At 39.6% G+C, this 19,413-nt stretch overlaps 1 long non-coding RNA gene across 1 annotated transcript; it reads left to right on the forward strand.

Annotated features, from left to right (window-relative positions):
• Positions 1-2,285: 2,285 nt before the first annotated feature.
• Positions 2,286-2,895, forward strand: LOC120421085 (uncharacterized). Its single transcript, XR_005605938.2, has 3 exons — positions 2,286-2,415; positions 2,477-2,545; positions 2,603-2,895. It is a non-coding gene; the product is annotated as an uncharacterized LOC120421085 (long non-coding RNA).
• The last annotated feature ends 16,518 nt before the right edge of the window (positions 2,896-19,413 follow it).

Here is a 19,413-nt window from a genome sequence, read left to right on the forward strand (position 1 = left end):
GATAAATTGCAGGGTGTAATAAATCGATTGCAGCGAAATCAATGCAATTGAAAATAACTCTTTCGTAATCAATTAGAGCCCTAAAAAGGGCTATTTAATGTTTGCTGTTTATTTTTTTGACAAAGAACTTTGTCCTAAGGTTTCTATACGTGGTGTCAATCCAAAATTTTCGCGAAGCGAAAACGTTACGTGACGAACCCTCTAGGCAAATTTCCCCTCTTTTTGGTGCACGCTGGTTGGATGAACGAACGTTTCCCAATCAGTCAATCGAGAGACGTGAGATTGATGTATCTAAATTCACCCCCACTCCACCTCATAATTTTCAGATCGCCGACGAGCCAACAAAACTCGGCTCGGTCGGTCCCGAAAATTCATTCTATTGCTGGACGTCGACGAGAACACATCAGAAGTAGATGGCCTGGTGGCCCGGTAGCAGACGGCCTGGAGGTCCGAGAGCAGATGGCTTGGAGGCAAGGACCAGCTAAGACATGCCAGTCGCGGGAGTCGATCATTGGAACTGGTCACCACCTGGACTGGAGTGGCCGGAGGCCCCAGGGATGTTCCGATGGGGGGACATTTGCCGGACCGTAAGAGTTGGGGCAATATGGGTATCAAACTTTATGGTTTTTGATACTGGACATGAAATTTGACATTTCGGCAGTAGTGGCCACAATCCGGAGTGGCCGGAGGCCCCGCGGATGTTCCGATGGGGGGACATTTGCCGGACCGTAAGAGTTGGGGCAATATGGGTATCAAACTTTATGGTTTTTGATACTGGATATGAAATTTGATATTTTGGCAGTAGTGGCCACAATCCGGAGTGGCCGGAGGTCCCGCGGATGTTCCGATGGGGGGACATTTGCCGAACCGTAAGAGTTGGGGCAATATGGGTATCAAACTTTATGGTTTTTGATACTGGACATGAAATTTGACATTTCGACAGTAGTGGCCACAATCCGGAGTGGCCGGAGGCCCCACGGATGTTCCGATGGGGGGACATTTGCCGGACCGTAAGAGTTGGGGCAATATGGGTATCAAACATTATGGTTTTTGATACCGGACATGAAATTTGACATTTTGGCAGTAGTGGTCACAATCCGGAGTGGCCGAAGGCCTCGCGGATGTTCCGATGGGGGGACATTTGCCGGACCGTAAGAGTTGGGGCAATATGGGTATCAAACTTTATGGTTTTTGATACTGGACATGAAATTTGACATTTCGGCAGTAGTGGCCACAATCCGGAGTGGCCGGAGGCCCCACGGATGTTCCGATGGGGGGACATTTGCCGGACCGTAAGAGTTGGGGCAATATGGGTATCAAACATTATGGTTTTTGATACCGGACATGAAATTTGACATTTCGGCAGTAGTGGCCACAATCCGGAGTGGCCGGAGACCCCGCGGATGTTCCGATGGGGGGACATTTGCCGGACCGTAAGAGTTGGGGCAAAATGGGTATCAAACTTTATGGTTTTGATACTGAACATGAAATTTGACATTTCGGCAGTAGTGGCCACAATCCGGAGTGCCCGGAGGCCCCGCGGATGTTCCGATGGGGAGACATTTGCCCGACCGTAAGAGTTGGGGCAATATGGGTATCAAACTTTATGGTTTTGATACTGGATATGAAATTTGACATTTCGGCAGTAGTGGCCACAATCCGGAGTGGCCGGAGGCCCCGCGGATGTTCCGATGGGGGGACATTTGCCGGACCGTAAGAGTTGGGGCAATATGGGTATCAAACTTTATGGTTTTTGATACTGGACATAAAAAGTTGCATTTGGCCATCATCTGAAACTAAGCAGTTAAAATATATTGCTTATTAGGCAGGAAGTAATAAATAGACTATTGCGATGCACATTTTTTTGTGCCACTGCGAAAATCTGTTTCTGGAAATTTAAAATAACTATCTCGTAATCATTAAGAGCTCGGTAAGGGTAGTTTTTAATGTCTGCTGTTCAAATTTCCTTTACTGCCACCGATTGCTTGCAACAGCCTTGCAAAAACATTCCCGCATCTTGGTAACTTTCGAGTGGTGAAGGAAAGTAAATTGATTTCACTTCGATTTCTATTTCAGCAATTTCCGTCCCCTTAGTTCGATAGGACGGTTATTATAAGGGGGGAATTTGGACCGGACATTCTAATCGAAAATTTCAACAATCATCTTGCAAAGTTCTTTGTCATACTGGTCATGTGTAACATAACCACCTGCACCTTTTTTTCGTTGAATCTCTTGTTAGCTAGCACAGTGTTGTCAGATACATACATACAATCTCCGGGAAACGGCGTGCCAAAAGTACGTCTGGGGCCACCTTCCCCGTTCTGAGGAAGCTAGTACTCGTTCACTTTGTCCCAGACCTTTGTGAAGTGTGGAGTGCGCGGACTTTTATCCCGGGTTCCCCTGTCCAGTCCTGAGGTTTTTAAAGTGGCGTGGTAGTGTTTCCGGTTAGGTCTTAAATTCTAACTTCTCCCCCTAGATCTCGTCGAAGTTAGAAGTTTGTGTGTGCGAAGTAGTTAGCCTAGTGCGCGGCCTAGCTAGAGATCAGGTAAATCGTTACCCCGTGCGAATTATCCCCGTGCATGTGCTAACCTCATTCGCGAAGTTCGAAGGCTTCGCTTCTCTCGCCCTACCAGCCAAGCAGCACCAGAAGGAGATCGAGCGCGCGTCCACCACCGCCCCACATCGAGTATGGGACAAGTTTCATCCCGGCACACGCTACATCGCCGGAAGCGACGAGCCGTCAACATCTCGTCTGGAGGAGGGTCTCGGACCCCCTGGCGGTTCCATCCGCCCACGTGCTGGCCGGAAAGTCCATTCCCAGCCCGCGCAACATCATCGAAGTCGACCGCGCGAACGTAGGTCGAATCGGCAGCGTCGTCCGCGCCGTCCGCGAGCACGCGGCGAGGATCAGCAGCAGCAGCATCAGCAAGTAACAGGAGCAGCAGTCCGGTGAGTCCGTTCTAGTTTTCGGGTGAAGGGTGACGGCCACAGAAGGTTCCGTTTTTCCGTTCCGGCTGCGGCCGTAGAGCGGACGCCATTTTGATGGAGGGCGTCCATTTTGTTTGAGCGCGTGTTGACCATGCGCCCGGAGTGTGTCGGCTTTTATTAGCACGCCCCACACGTCCAACAATAGCACTCTAGTGCCTTTTGTCTGCCGAAGTCCGCCTGACTGCCGGTGACGTCAGCGATCAGCTGTTCCAGCTGACGAGCTGAAGATTTGAGGTTGAGGAGAGAGCACAAAAGCACGGGGTAACAGAAGAACAAACAGTACAGACAGTAGGGAGAGCCAACGCACACAGTAGGAAGATGGTTAGGTAGACGTTGAAGACGAAACAATGAATGAGAAATACAAAACCTTAGACTAGTCCAATAAAATGAGCACCTCTTTTTGATTTCCTACCTGAAGTATTGTGTGTAATTATTCTTGAGTTTAATAAAGTCCCTGCAGTTAAAATGAGCTCACGTGTTAGTTTTTTTTTGTCGATCCGGAGCGCTGCTTCCGTCACTTTAGGGTCCGTTCCCAGTCCTTTCCTCCCCAATGCAAAAGTTCTGCGTATTTCCCATGCTTCGTGAAGTTTTCTGGTGGCGGGTGTCGGTACTACCCATGATGATTCATACGGGCACGGGGGGTCCTATACTGGTGGATTTCTGAGGGGCTTTTTCGGGAGGCTGAGCTTTCCGTACCGTTCTTGTGGGTCACTTTGGTACGCTGGCCGATTCGATCTTGCTTCTTCCCTGGGAAGAAGTTCAACCGAGCACCTCTTCGAGAGTCTCAAACCGGGCAAATTTAACATGGCGGGTAGTCTCCCTCACGGGAGTGGCACATAAGCTGCACCGTTTCCAACCGATCGAATCGCAACGGCTACACTATAACAAAAATGATTGGCTACTAAGTGTCCGGATTTTAAATCATGACGTTATGGAGGAAGCAAGATTTTACAAATCGAAAACACTCACGAGAGATTTATGCATAGAAAGTTGTGATTCACCTTCCTGATTAAGAATATGTTCGATTTAAAATATTCTATCGGTGAAAATTTAGTTTTTCAGAAAAAAAATCTTTTTTCCTTATAAAGTGCCAAGGGTGGAGGGGGAAATTTCTTTCCTAAAATTGGAAAAATTCTAATCTCTAATCTAACACAAACGCATGCTGGAAAGGCTTGTGATTAGATTACACCCCAAGCACGTTTCTTGTCAATTTTAATAATTGCAGTACATCCGAGAACACTCGAAAATGTAAAACAAAAACTAAAGCGGCCAGCCCTACTGCGTTGTGTTTACCCCAGAGAGGATTCTGAGAACGGATCACATTTGACAGAATCGACAGGGGAGGAAGGATGCGTTGACATACCGTACCAAACGCTCCGATTATTTCTTAAAAATACAAAAAAAAAATCAATGGAAATAGAAGTCTAATCAACTCAAAACAATCTAAAATGCCTTTTTCTGCATTGATAATCATATTTAGCTTGTTTGGGGTCGTTCAAAAATATTTTGAACTTTCATCAAATTAGTGGGAGAGGTGGTAATATGCACCCCATAAGGGAAAACTTTGATTTCTCAACCATTACAGCATTATTGTGGAAGAATTTTGTTTGATGTTCTAAAACAACTATTATTTTTTGTAAATCTTGTGAAAAAAAAAGTCTTAAAAAACCTCAAAATTGTTCGAAAATATCGAATTTCTAAAAACATTTTTGATTCATTTCAAAAAACATTACGGGGCAATATGCACCGCAACATTGGGGCAAAATGCACTACAATAACGGGGCAAAATGCACCACAACATGGGGCAAAATGCACCGGGTAAAAGTAGTTTTCACTAGTCACCACTAGATGACACCGCTGTTTTTTTTTCAAAGGAGCTTCAGAGCGGTGCATTTTGCTCTGCCCACGCTTTTTGCAGAAAATTTAATTAAAAATGCATTTTTTTATGTTTTTGGACTAATTTATCTACAGAATAATGAAGATTATGGCAAACACTATATACTTCAACACTTACAATATCAATAAATGCTTTTTATATTGTCCAAAAATCATAATGAAAGTTCAATGAAAATTAGATGAAAACACAACATTTTATTGTTTTGCAAATAACTTAACCTGTTTTTATACTACGATGCTCAAATTTTTCCAGCATGGTTTAGCAATGTTAAGCTTCCAATTTCTATGATTTTTTCTCGAAAAATTCTTCCAAATACAGAGAAAAGCAGGGGGTGCATTTTGCCCCGGGGGTGCATATTACCCCCAAGTAACATTTTTTCCAGGAGTTCTACAAGAGCTCTTCAAGATAGCTACAGCTTAGCAGTTTGGACCGCGGTAGGATAAAATTCTCTTCAAAACTTCTTCAGGAGTTTGGAAGAGTACTTGAAGAGAGTTTTATCCTACCGCGGTCCAAACTGCTATGCTGTAGCTATCTTGGAGAGCTCTTGTAGAACTCCTGGAAAAAAATGTTACTTGGGCCCCCTCTCCCCCTACGTGGTATATATTAGTTTTGCAAGTGCAAGTCATACTTGCATAGAGAACGTTTGTTAAACATGTCATAAGAAATATTGACTACAAAATTCTGAACCGGGTTAGGTTAACTTTGTTAAAACCGTTTAATAACATCCTGTCATTTAAGATTCAGAAGAGAGTTAGACAAACGTTTTGAGAACCGTTCAAGTACATATCGTAGCAGACAAGAATGTTAAAGAGATTTTTCATAAATTACGTCCCAGGTGTTCGCTTAATATATTTGTTTTTTTTTTTTCTTTATTCAAAACTTTATTTGTGGGTAATTTAACTTTACGATACTTTAATTACTTATTTTTATGATTTATTGGTTTTAATATTATATTGGATGAGCAAGCCCAAACGTCAGTAAGAATTCTGCGGTCATCTACGTTTTACCAAGTTCACTAACAGTTTGCCAAAACTTCTTTTGAAAATATGCTGATTCTTTTTTAGAACTATCTGTGCTTGTTTCGTCAACATGGTGTTCCGGTACGCGTTATTCAAGAATGTTCCGGATGGGTCAATTTCGCGGATAGATTATCCGGTTTACAGAATCCGTGTTGTACTTCACCCGTGACTTCACCGGAGTTTGGTGGGTTAAAGTGGAACCAGAATTCCAACGGTTTTTCGGAGGTGTTCGCGTGGATTGGGCGGTGTGACATTTTGACGTGGAATCTCAGTCACCAAATAGTGTTTTTGAAGCCAAACTTTGGGTTTTTGTCTGAAAACAATGTTCGTCTCAAGTAACTGAAAATTGTGAAATTGCTCGATTTTTTCGAGTTTATTTTGTAAAATTGTGAAACTTGATTCTAAATTTCAAAATGGAGGTGTTAAAAACTGTGCCTGCTGCTTGTAAAAATGTTGATGTAGGAAGTGAATGGTGTGGGGGAAGGGGGGGGGGGGGTCGCGAGGGGGGTTTGTGTTAAGTGGAATTTTCTCAGGCGAGGAAGAAGCAATCGAGGTGGAGCTTACTCCGGAGAAAATCGGGGCCAGGTGGCTGTGGAAGCTGGAAATCAGTTCAACGGCGACGGAGGCAATCGTGTGAATCGCTTGGCGGATGTGCAAGAGATGCAAAGAAAGCGGGATTTACATAAGAGTTTACGGAGCTGGATGGATGATCCCAGAATTTGGTGAGAGCGTTCTAGTGTTGTCCCTTTTATGGAGCAGCCGTGGCTGACTGGTCACGGTTTTCGCTTTGTTGGCGAATGATCCTGGGTTCTATTCCCATCTGCTCCCAACAAGAAAATTAAGGAAATATGAATTTTTGAAACTCTAAACATGAACGAAAAATCAAAGTCGTTCGTGTTTGGATTGGTTGAATTAGGAATACTATTACTACAAACTATATACATGCTGGGCCTTTGTCCATTTGACAAGGGCTCGGAAGTTCTAAATAACGTTTGAATCCGATTGATGCAATCGTTCTTTAGGGCGGGGCTTGTCGATTCAAGCTGAGGTACCTCGCGCATGGCTAGCCTGCGTAGAAATGGGTCACCGAAGCTCGGCAGAGCTAACACCGTCCAAATGCCTATGCGAGTTATTTGCATGTATAGAATACAAAATCTAAAATACATGGAAACAACTCAATTTGTAAGAAGCGACCGCGTGGTCCCGTTTGGTTGGTTGCACATACACACACACACACATCTGTGCTTGTTTCGTCAACATGTTCTTGGTCGGTTTTTAAAATACGAACGATGTGTAGTTCCCACATAAACAACCTTTTTACGAAGAATTCCAGCAGAAGCCCAAGGTCAAATCTACTATGTTATCATGTTTAGCAAACTGAAATGAAACAAAATGTCTGCAAAAGTCATTTTGCTTTTCGAGTTCTACAAGCATGTTTCATTTAAGTCTGAATAAACTTCAAAATGGTCTATTTGTAATCCGTTTATAGATTTGGCATTTGTGTTGCACAACTGTGTTGAACAATGGTTTTTTTGATCAAAATGTGAATAATTGACCTAAGGTCATGACACATGTTCAATAATTAACGCATAAAAAAGCTTGTTTAACAGTTTTTCAACAAATAATTAAAATGCGATGTTTTAATTGCTGCTTTCGAAGCTGATTACACCGACAAAAAATCTGGGCAGACTCAACTTGAGGGGAAGCATAAAGTTTGGGGTCCCCAGAAGCACAAAAAAAAACAAACCGTCCGTTTAAACGACCCTCAGGTCTTTTGCGGTCTCTTTTGCAAGTTTCTGCTCGAACCTAGGAGTCCGAAGGCTTGAATGAGGAGAGCATCAAAACCTATGGACTTCGAACTGACGACCTTTGGATTGCGAGCCCAACCGCCGCCAGCGATTCCACCGGAGCAGGCTTGGTTTGGTGTATGTTTGCACTTATGGTATGGAGACGATTCTTACACCAGGAATGACTTAACGGCCTAACAATATCCAAGGCCGGGACCGACGTTTTACTTCCCCATCCGATGGAAGGTTGGAGCAGATGGGAATCAAGCCCATGATTTTCCGCTTACAATGCGGACAGCCTGCTCTAAGAATCACGTGCACTTTGAATTTTTCAAAAACATTTAGGCAGGGCCGAATGGGTTTTCTCCAAAGTTTGTATGGGGAAGAAGTGCTGTTCGGTTCTCCCTACATATTGCATGCAATTTTTTGATTGTTTTCAATAGCGCTGAACCGCTTTAATTCTCCATACAAACTTTGGAGAGAAAAACCATTGGGAACTGCCTAAATATTGTATGAGAAAAATCGGAAAAGAATCGAAAAAAATATAAAACAGAATTCTTTTACGGATTTATCAATTATATCAAAATGTAGCGCCTTTACCAAATAGACACCAAATTTTCCGATAAAATTTCTGCTGAAAATATCTCTTAATACACAAAGCGCAAATCAGTGCTATCAACCAATCCATCAATCGATCGAACGGAATCAACCACGACTAAAATCCAATTACAGGTTAACCACCTCGTCGGAGTAGCCAGAGTAGGTTGTTGCCGGTTTCTGAGGGTAACCATTGAGCAGGGATTTACTCGTCAGATTGAACATTTATCTGGACCAAACTCTGTGGCAGCGGCAGAAACGCTTTTGGTGTTGGTGGTTTGCAACGGACAGTTAAGCGCCTTAAAATCTGATATATGTATCCTGAGCTGGAACGAATTCTATTCCAGCTGTTAATTCGCCGTAATTCTCGTCCCAAAACGTTCTCCAAAACAAAATTAAATGAATTTCGTGGATTCAAATTTGAATCGCAAATCATCCCCAATCCCACAGTCAATTTTCCAATAGATTTTCGAATCTTCCACCGTTTCGGACCGCAGCATCCCTCCTTCCAACAGGCAATCACCGGGCCGTGAAGAGTTCCGAGACGTGTTGAATTTACACCGTACACATGTCAAACCTCGCCCGTCTCCTCCTGCTCCTCGTCAGGTTGATCCTTTGCTAATGAGGGGCAGGTCCAGTCCGAAAACCTTTTCCCACATCCCCGAACGTAACGGCACGGGATGGGACGGACATGGCCGGATGAGCTTTGTCTTACCTGTCTTAACACCCGGTCCCGTCACAAGTGGTGCGTTGTTGGTTGGTTGGTTGGTTGGCGCCAAAGAGCTGAAGGTTGACTTTTCACGCCCGGGTCGGTAAACAAAAAGTGGGTATTCGGAGGAAAATTGTGTAAATAAACATTCGACCTTTTAACGATGGTGTGCCGTGCCGTTTTTTTTTTTTTTTTAATTTATTTTTATTTAAATTTCTTTTCCATGTACATTCATTCAATTAAAATATTATTGAGTGTCCAATCACAAACGATGACTTTTCACCTCAATTTTAAATACTAGCAACTTTCATTTATTCATGAAATATTGTAGCTTTCGCTATTCAGTGATTTCAAATGTAGGAGGTCCTACATGTACAAAGGGGGAAAGGGATACCTTAAAACTAACTTATAAACTATATAATGAGCGGATCAATGCAGCTGAAGACTGCAATGATTTTTGTCGAAATGCATCAATTATCTTATTGGACATAACATCCAAAGTGTCAACTTCGGCTAATTGATGAAGTTCACTGGTGCTGAACCAGGGAGGAAGTTTCAGAATCATTTTCAGAATTTTGTTCTGAATCCTCTGAAGTTTTTTCTTCCTGGTTAAGCAACAGCTTGTCCAGATCGGCACAGCATAAAGCATGGCAGGTCTGAAAATTTGTTTATAAATTAACAGTTTATTCTTGAGACAAAGTCTAGAATTCCTGTTTATAAGTGGATACAAACATTTAATATATTTGTTACATTTAACCTGGATACTTTCAATGTGATCCTTGTAAGTAAGGTTTTTGTCAAAACCAAGTCCAAGATATTTCACTTGATCCTCCCACTTTAAATTTACCTCATTCATCTTTATAATGTGATGACTTTTTGGTTTAAGAAAATCAGCCCTTGGCTTGTGAGGGAAAATAATAAGTTGAGTTTTTGCAGCATTTGGAGTTATTTTCCATTCTTTCAAATAAGAATTGAAAATATCCAAGCTTTTTTGTAATCTTCTTGTGATGACACGAAGGCTTCTGCCTTTGGCGGAGATGCTTGTGTCATCAGCAAAAAGAGATTTCTGACATCCTGGGGGCAAATCAGGCAAGTCAGAAGTAAAAATATTGTATAAAATTGGACCCAAAATGCTTCCTTGAGGAACGCCAGCACGTACAGGTAGTTGATCAGATTTGCTATTCTGATAACATACCTGCAGAGTACGATCCGTCAAATAATTTTGAATAATTTTCACGATATAAATCGGAAAATTAAGCCTTTTCAATTTCGCAATCAAACCTTTATGCCAAACACTGTCAAATGCTTTTTCTATGTCTAGAAGAGCAGCGCCAGTAGAATAGCCCTCAGATTTGTTGCTTCGAATTAAATTTGAAACTCTCAACAACTGATGAGTAGTTGAATGCCCAAGGCGAAATCCAAACTGCTCATCAGCGAAAATTGAATTTTCATTAATGTGCGTCATCATTCTATTAAGAATTATTCTTTCGAATAATTTACTAATAGATGAAAGCAAACTAATGGGCCGATAGCTTGAGGCTTCAGCAGGATTTTTATCCGGTTTCAAAATCGGAATTACTTTGGCATTTTTCCAACTACTGGGAAAATATGCCAAATCAAAACATTTGTTGAAAATTTTGACCAAGCAACTTAAAGTTACTTCTGGTAATTTTTTAATTAAAATGTAAAAAATGCCATCCTCACCAGGGGCTTTCATATTTTTAAATTTTTTGATAATAGATTTTATTTCATTCAGATCCGTATTAAAAACATCATCTGATGAAAATTCTTGTTCAACAATATTCTGAAATTCTATTGAAATTTGATTTTCAATAGGACTCAAAACATTCAAGTTGAAATTATGAGCACTCTCAAACTGCTGAGCAAGTTTTTGAGCTTTTTCCCCATTAGTTAATAGAATATTATCACCATCTTTTAAAGAAGGGATGGGTTTTTGAGGTTTCTTAAGAACCTTTGAAAGTTTCCAAAAAGGTTTGGAATAAGGTTTAATTTGTTCGACATCTCTTGCGAACTTTTCATTTCGCAGGAGAGTGAATCTGTGGTCAATAACCTTTTGCAAATCTTTTTGAATTCGCTTCAGTGCAGGATCACGAGAACGTTGATACTGTCTTCGGCGAACATTTTTCAGACGAATCAGAAGCTGAAGATCGTCATCAATCATGGGAGAATCAAATTTGACTTGGACTTTAGGAATAGCAATATTCCTAGCATCCAAAATTGCATTAGTTAAAGATTCCAAGGCTGAATCAATATCAGCTTTGGTTTCTAAAACAAAATCATGATTTAAATTATTCTCAATATGATGCTGATACCTGTCCCAATTAGCTTTGTGGTAATTAAACACAGAACTATTGGGTCTGGTAACTGCTTCATGAGAAAGTGAAAAAGTTACTGGAAGGTGATCAGAATCAAAATCAGCATGAGTCACTAAAGGACCACAATACTGACTTTGATTTGTCAAAACCAAATCAATTGTTGATGGATTTCTAACAGAAGAAAAGCAAGTTGGCCCATTCGGGTATAAAACCGAATAAAGACCAGAAGTGCAATCTCTGAACAGAATTTTACCATTGGAATTTACTTTTGAATTATTCCAAGATTGGTGTTTGGCATTAAAATCACCGATGATCAAAAATCGAGATCTATGCCGAGTAAGTTTATTCAAATCCCCTTTGAAATAATTTTTATTTTCCCCAGTGCATTGGAATGGCAAATATGCAGCTGCAATCATAATTTTCCCAAAAGAAGTTTCAAGTTCAATGCCCAAACTTTCAATAACTTTTAACTTAAAGTCACGTAACGTGCTATAAGTCATACTACGGAGGATAACTATTGCAACTCCACCGCCATTTCGATTCATTCGGTTATTAGTTATAACTTTATAATCTGGATCACTTTTCAAATAAGTGCCACTTTTTAAAAATGTTTCGGTTATAACAGCAACATGCACGTTATGAACTCGTAAAAAGTTGAAAAATTCATTTTCTTTCGCTTTTAAAGAGCGAGCATTAAAATTCATAATATTGATGGAATTACTTAGATCCATGATTAAACTTCAGGGTAAGAACAACATCATTCGCAAATTTTAATCCAATCTGGATAGCTTCCATCATGGATGTAGCATTACTCATTGTTTGAATCAAACCAAACAGTAAGTTTTGCAAAAAAGTCATTTTTTCAAACGTAACATCGCCGAGATCAGAAGATCCCAAAGCGTTGCCAGCAGAAAAATTTTCAAATGAGATTTGAGGTACCTGCCCAATTTCAGAAAGATTGGTAGAGGATTTAAAATTCGTGGATGAACCCGAACCCGAAACGACGTTAGCATAAGAAATGCCATTGTTGTTACCTAACTTTTCCACGGTAGGGGTATTTCTAGAATTGTTCGAGTGAGACAGCACGAACGTTTGATTTAAAGATGCAGGTACAACCTGACTTTGAGAAAATTTCGGTTTGGATTTCGGCTGATGCTTAGCACGAGAATCCAAAACCTTTTTTCTGATGGGGCAATCCCAAAAATTTGATTTGTGATTTCCACCACAATTTGCACATTTAAATTGGGTGACTTCTTTCACGGGACAATTGTCCTTGTCGTGAGAAGAATCCCCGCAAACCATGCATTTTGGAACCATGGCGCAATGATCAGTACCGTGACCGAATGTCTGGCAACGCCGGCACTGGGTCAGATTCTGGCCATTACCGCCATGTTTCTTAAAATGCTCCCACTTTACCCGTACATGGAACAAAAACTGAACTTTGTCCAAAAGTTTCAAATTGTTGATTTCATTTCTGTTGAAATGAATCAGATAAAATTGTGAAGTCAAACCAAAGCGAGAAATATTCCCGTTTGATTTTTTCTTCATCGGTATTACTTGGGATGGGGCAAAGCCAAGCAACACCTTAAGTTCGTTTTTGATCTCATCCACCGACAAGTCGTTGGAGAGACCTTTCAAGACCGCCTTGAATGGACGAGCATTCTTGGTCTCATACGTGTAGAAATTGTGTTTGTGGCTTTTCAAATAACCAACAAAAGTTTGGTGATCTTGTAAAGATTCCGTCAACAAGCGACATTCTCCTCTTCGACCAAGCTGGAACGAAACTTTCAAATTGCAAGTTTCCTTACAATTCTTCAGTTGCGTTCGAAAGCTGGCCAAATCGGAGACGGAAGTCACTACAATTGGCGGTGCCTTTACTCGTTTCTCGACGGCAGAAGGCTCAGTACGAGGAGAAGGTTCCTTGTCATCAGTTTCGGATAAAACACCGAAACTGTTTGTCAATGGAATTGGAGGATTGACCTCACATTCAGAATCAGAATCAGACCTCAGAAGAGGCTGTTTTCTTTTTCTGTTTCCGTTAGCCGGTTTAGTGTTCAAACGCTTCACCGACGTAACGACCAAATCTTCAGAAGATTTGCGTTTACCTTTGTTTTGACGCATTTTGCAAGCAAAGTTCTCTTAAAAAGATGGCTTCGTTTGTAAAATACAACAAAATTTCAGGTGGGGTTAGTCTTGAAAAGACTGTTTAGAATTTTGGAAAATAACTCAGGTAGTCTTTAAAAAGACTGTGAATTTTGTTTTGAAATAACTCTGAGCTTAGGTAGTAAAAAATACCGTAGCTCTAGTGTCCGTTCACCACGAAGGTTCGCAAGACACTGATGTGCCGTGCCGTTCTTGTTCAAGTGCAGAACGACAGAGAGCGTGATGGGATTGGATAGAACATCTTTCCTGTAACTCTGTTGGTGGATGAGGGGGGCAATCAACGTGAAAATGTTTGAGGAAAAACACACATTGCACACATTTACAGGATAAAGGATAACTGAAAAATGTTCGTAGTTGAGAAGTTTTGCTGTTTAGAATGCTGAATTGATTTTCATTGAAAAAAAAACAAACTTAATCCACCTATGTGGTTGGTGCCTTCCTCACTCTTGACAAACGGTGGGTGACGTGATGGACACATACATTTGAACACAAATTTCATCTATTTTTTTAGGATCCGGAATAAAAAAGTACACAAATATCACTGAAGTGATCATAACTTGAGACAGGGTTACCATATCATCAATGTGTTGGACTCATTGGAAAGGTCTTTCAATTACCTAACCAAAGATGGGTCGGTTGATAGATCCGGACATAGTTTACATACATTAAAGTGAGATCAGGGTATTTGTGAAAACACATTTGCATACATAACTTTTGAACTTCTTATCGAAACTTCAAACAATTCAATAGCGTCGTATGGAACCCTAAACCGAGTCTAATGCGACCAGTTTGAACTAAATTGGTTCAGCCAGTGCTGAGAAAACTGAGTAAGAATTTTGGTCACACACATACACACACATACAAACACACACATATGCACAGACATTTGTTCAGTTTTCAATTCGGAGTCGATAGGTATACTTGAAGGTGGGTCTACGACGTTTCTGAAAGAAGCTCATTTTCCGAGCAGGATTATAGCCTTACCTCAAGCGAGTAAGGCAAAATGCTATGAGTTCTAATATTGCACACTTTGCACCAAATTCTCCACCCTTGCAAATAATATCTGCACACCAATTATTTGCACACTTGAGATCCTACCCCTTCTTCCCCCTCTCGCCTAGAGTGGTGTGTGTCTCGACTGAGCTTTGTTGCTTTCGACCACTTTAGAACAGTTTCAAACTAGGGTATGTGTCTTGGATAGTTTTTTTTTCTGCTGTAGTTTGAGATGTGCACTTTGTTGGAGAGCTTTCCACAAATTGCACGATTGTCTAAAAATCTCTGAAATCCACAATAAACAACCTGAGAAATGCTTGTCCCAATTTTCGAAAACCGATAGTTGGCTATGACCTTCCTCTATCATAATGCTTATTTCCATTTGATTTTCTTAATCTCGAAAAAGTGATGCCAAATCATCAAGTATGCAGGTTTATTGTTAAGAATTTTCAACGATATTTTTATAGTCACTTATTCCACATAGGTCTATAATCTTGTATGTAATGGTTGAGGACCGTGTTGAATTTTATCGAGATGTTCAAGTTTTGCACTGCCTTGCTTATGATTCGTTCAGCTGCCTCGGTTAAGCACGGCCTTGTGTATAACTGAGCCACAGAGCTCACGGGATATAGGCTATATAGGCGTATATGGGGGACATAGGCTAGAATCCTATGAAAAATCATCCAAGCTCTAAAAAAATACTACGATGTTTTTGAAAATATTTGAATACAGTGGACTCTTTCGTTGTCGATATTGAAGGGACAGTCGAGAGCAGAAGTTATGAAATTATAGATCCAAAAATCAAACCAATTTATTTGAAGGGGCTGAAAAAATTAATGACAGCTGGAGAAGATCGAAAGTCAGAGAGTCAAAAAATATATATATTTTCATCGAAATGTATGACAAAATCTCAATCATGTGTTTCGCATAGTGTAAAAAACTTTTATCTTTTTTTTTCAAAAAATCGTAGTTCGGGTAATCGAGGCTGCATATAAAATAACAATGAGAAAATTCATCTAAACATAATACAATGATAGTATATTTGCCTGAAATCCCCTCCGAGCATATTTATTTTTCGTCTTGTATGCTACTCACTCAAATATAGGATTGTGCATCATAAAGCAAGCAAATCATTTTAAGTCACTTGTGACTCGTCAGTATTGTACAGGGCAGCTGCAAGTGTTTTTGCGTTTCTCTGCTGTGTGTTGTTTGATAAAAGCAACCAAAAAGGACAAAAAACGTTTTATAACTCTTTTGAAAGGTAGAAGAATATAGGGTAAAATGTTATGGTTTGATTATTTTCACTTTGAATTTATATTTTTTGCAACTTTATAATCATTGCTGAAATATTTATATTTTTAAGAGGTTTAATTTTCAAACTAGTTAATAATTAATTACCCTAAAGTTCTGTTATCAGCCATATAATTCTAGAGTGAAGCTTCTTAAGTCTTATAGTGCCGTACAATCAGCATGACAAATGCATGTAATTTACGAAATTCCACATATTACGCTTGCTTGGCTTTTATGATCGTCTTGCTGGTGTCGGGAACAAAAGCATTTCCAGAAAACAAAAACAATCAAAAGTGCTACATTTTGAATCAGAAATCAATCGATTTCTAAACTTCTTTATCAGTTGATATATAGTGCCCGTAGCCAGATATGGAAATGAATGGCGCTACTCCTTCTGTGGATGTGTATAGCTGTTCCGAACCAATAACCAACTTGACGGATCCAATTTTAGCGCACACCGGCAGCAAATTGATACCCTGACCCTTTCCTAATTAAATTACGGCCAAGCATCCAAGCCCGGCCAATGAAAAGGCCGGCAGTTTATCGACTTACAGCTGCTTCTTTGCCATCCGGCGACGACGATCGACGACGCTTGTGCCTCGGAATTGGGATCAATCATGCAAAGGCGCCATTATTGGTATCGTTTCCTCTTCCTGCCAGCCTGTCTTGGTACGACCCCCGGTCGGTCGGTTGGGCAAAAAAAAAAAGGAAATCGAGATCGGAATCTTCCCCCTTCTCAACCCCAGGAGGTTACGTCACACCGCATACTATCGGTAGCAGGGTGGGAGTTCAAACAAGGACTTGTCGGGGTTGGGGGAGGATTCACTAATGAAAGAAAGCATTAATTAGGGGACTAAAAGGGTGGAAAGTTTGCCGTCCGGCACCCGCTATATAAAATGAATTGGTTTTTGATGTACAGCAATGTCCTCTGGTAGGTGGGGGGAGTGAGAGATGATTGGTGGGCAGTCCGTGCTGACATTTTTATATCGACCATCAATTGAAAAACATCGTAAAATGCCCGCTCAATTATTTATGAACGCTCGATGATGGTAAAAGCAAATGCATATTCATTGAATGATTCTAACAGAATTGTGGAGAATTCTGCGATCGATAATTTGTAATAAAACAATTGGATACAATAGGATGTATCAAAATGGGTCAATTTTACGAGCATTTCAGGTCATGATTCCCTAGGTGTACTGAGCTCGAATACCAAATATGAGATTTATTGGTTGCGATTGCGACAGGACCTGGCACTTTGACTTTGAAATTTAAATCGGTGCGTTTGGGTTTTTAGCAGTTTTGACCCCCTTAACGATTTTTGCATTTTTCAATAACGTTATGAGCTAATAGTCCGTGTTCCAGGGAACAACTTTTTGCGAAAAGGTTGGTGCATTATTTAAAATGTTACAGAATTTATAACACCACCACTGAAAATACCAACTTTTTCTTCACTCTCTTCTGGCAGCACTTGCTGCTCCTGCAGAAAAGATTGAGGCAGGCGTGTCGCGACGCTCATGAAACCAAGCAAGCTAATGGTGCTGCCAGAAGAGGGTGAAGAAGAAGTCGTGCTAACTTGTCCTACGTGCATTCTGGGCCAAATTATTATTAATGAACATGCCAAAACAAAAAATGATTATGATGTTTTAAGAAGTCCCACTATTTAATAAAAAAATGCCTTATCTAGCAGAAATTTATCTTAAATTTCGCGACATTTTTTATGTTTCAATTTATTATTCGGATAGAGAAAAAAAATCTATTTCGCAGAGACCGTCTATTAGTAAAAATTTACCATTAACTGCAGATGGTTCCCAGCTTGAAGGAGGCTTTCACCCGGAAGTAGATTGATTGATTACACACCGGAAAATGTTTGCCCTCGTCAACCGGAACCCATTCAACTAACCCAGTTTTCCGTCCCATCAAAGCCTCCTCCACCACTGATGGCCAAATCGCCAAAAAAAAAAGGAAACGAACCAAAGCACATGCTTTCACTCTCACTATTAATTATTAGGCTTAGTGATTTTTCACGCTCGAAAATAGCAAATTTCACGGGGACCTCAAACTCAAAACACCAAATTTCACGCAAATTTCGCGGAACGTGGAAAATTTTAAAATAACTCTGAAAATCTTAAGTTTAAATCACAGAAACTACTCTTTAAGCTTCATTATACATTATTCTTCACTAAACTAAAAAAATCTTCACTAAATTTGAACGTGACTCAAAAAAAATCTCCCAATTTTCAAAAAAGTTCTCAACTAGTTTATGGCTCTTTATATATTTTGAAACATAATGTAGGGCATGCGTAACTATTCTCATTTATTGAACTGCTTTTTTAATATTCGACGAATAAAGCTAAAAAGTTTTAGCTGATTTTCTTCTGTTTTATCAGTTTAAATTTTCTTGAATTTCATATCAAAGCAAGATTTGACAATCTTGTCTAGCCAAAATGAATAAAATAGTTTGAATTTTCTGCGACATTTAACCCAATCAAAATAATTTTTAAGGAATTCATCTCATTTCAAAAAGTTAATTTAAAATCAATAGAGAAAAATACAATAATTTGTAACGAAATCGAAATTTGTAATCAGAATGAGAACAGAAAACAAAAAAGGTGGAATTTTTTAACTTTCACGGGAATCATCCACCCAAATAAGGCTGATGCAAATATTTAAAAAAGTTTTTGTCCCTCGGCCCTGGCCGAGGTCAAGGGGGGGGCAAAAAAATAAAAAAATATAAAAATTTAAATAACAAGCCATAGTCTTCACATTTAAATGAAAAAAAGTGTTTTAAAATGCATTTTACACTAGTTCAGTTGTTTTGCAATCATTAGGTTTCAAAAAATCTAAGATCTGACAAAAACAAAAATTGTATCGAAAAAAAAGATTTTGCATCGAAAATTTTCAAAAAATATTAAGATATTTTAATAAACCCAAACATGCTAAAAATGATTTTAAACGCAGGAGAATGTATTTTAATTTGATTTCAGTTGGTTGCACTTGAATGTTCATTGAAATTTTGAAGTTTATTGTAAAAATATTTTTTTTGCCCCCTGATTTCTCGGGCCAATTTTGAAGGGGGGGGGGGGGGGGTGACAAAAACTTTTAAAAATATTTGTACCAGCCTAATTAAATAACGTTAAAATTAAACAGGACTCTGAAAAAAATCAGAAATGTTTTTCAAATGTGATTTTGAAGATAAAAAATACTCTTCATTTTATTTTGATTTGAACAAATCTTGAATCTTTAAATCCCTTTTGAAATTATTTTTCTGCTATTCATAACTTGTTTTTATTAGGTCCTTTTAGGTGCTGTAGATTTTGAAATTATACTTTTCAATTAAAATAGTAGAAACTTTTTTAATACAGCGAATGAAAATAATACTAAATTTAGTTAGTTTCTAAAAAAACTGAAAAATCTGAATAATTCTTCAAATGGTTTAAACTTAGCTTATCAATTGAAATTACATAGAAATATTTATTACGTGTGTGGTAGAAATATTTATTACGATCTCATAAAAAAAATTAGGCTGAAAATTGATAAATTTCAAGAATTTGACACCATCCGCGAAATCGACAAAATTCAATAACCCTATATTAGTAATTGAACAAGGGTATCCACTTGCTTAATTCTACTC

This window comes from Culex pipiens, chromosome 1 (genome assembly GCF_016801865.2).
Source record: "Culex pipiens pallens isolate TS chromosome 1, TS_CPP_V2, whole genome shotgun sequence".
NCBI classification, from domain to species: Eukaryota; Metazoa; Arthropoda; class Insecta; order Diptera; family Culicidae; genus Culex; species Culex pipiens.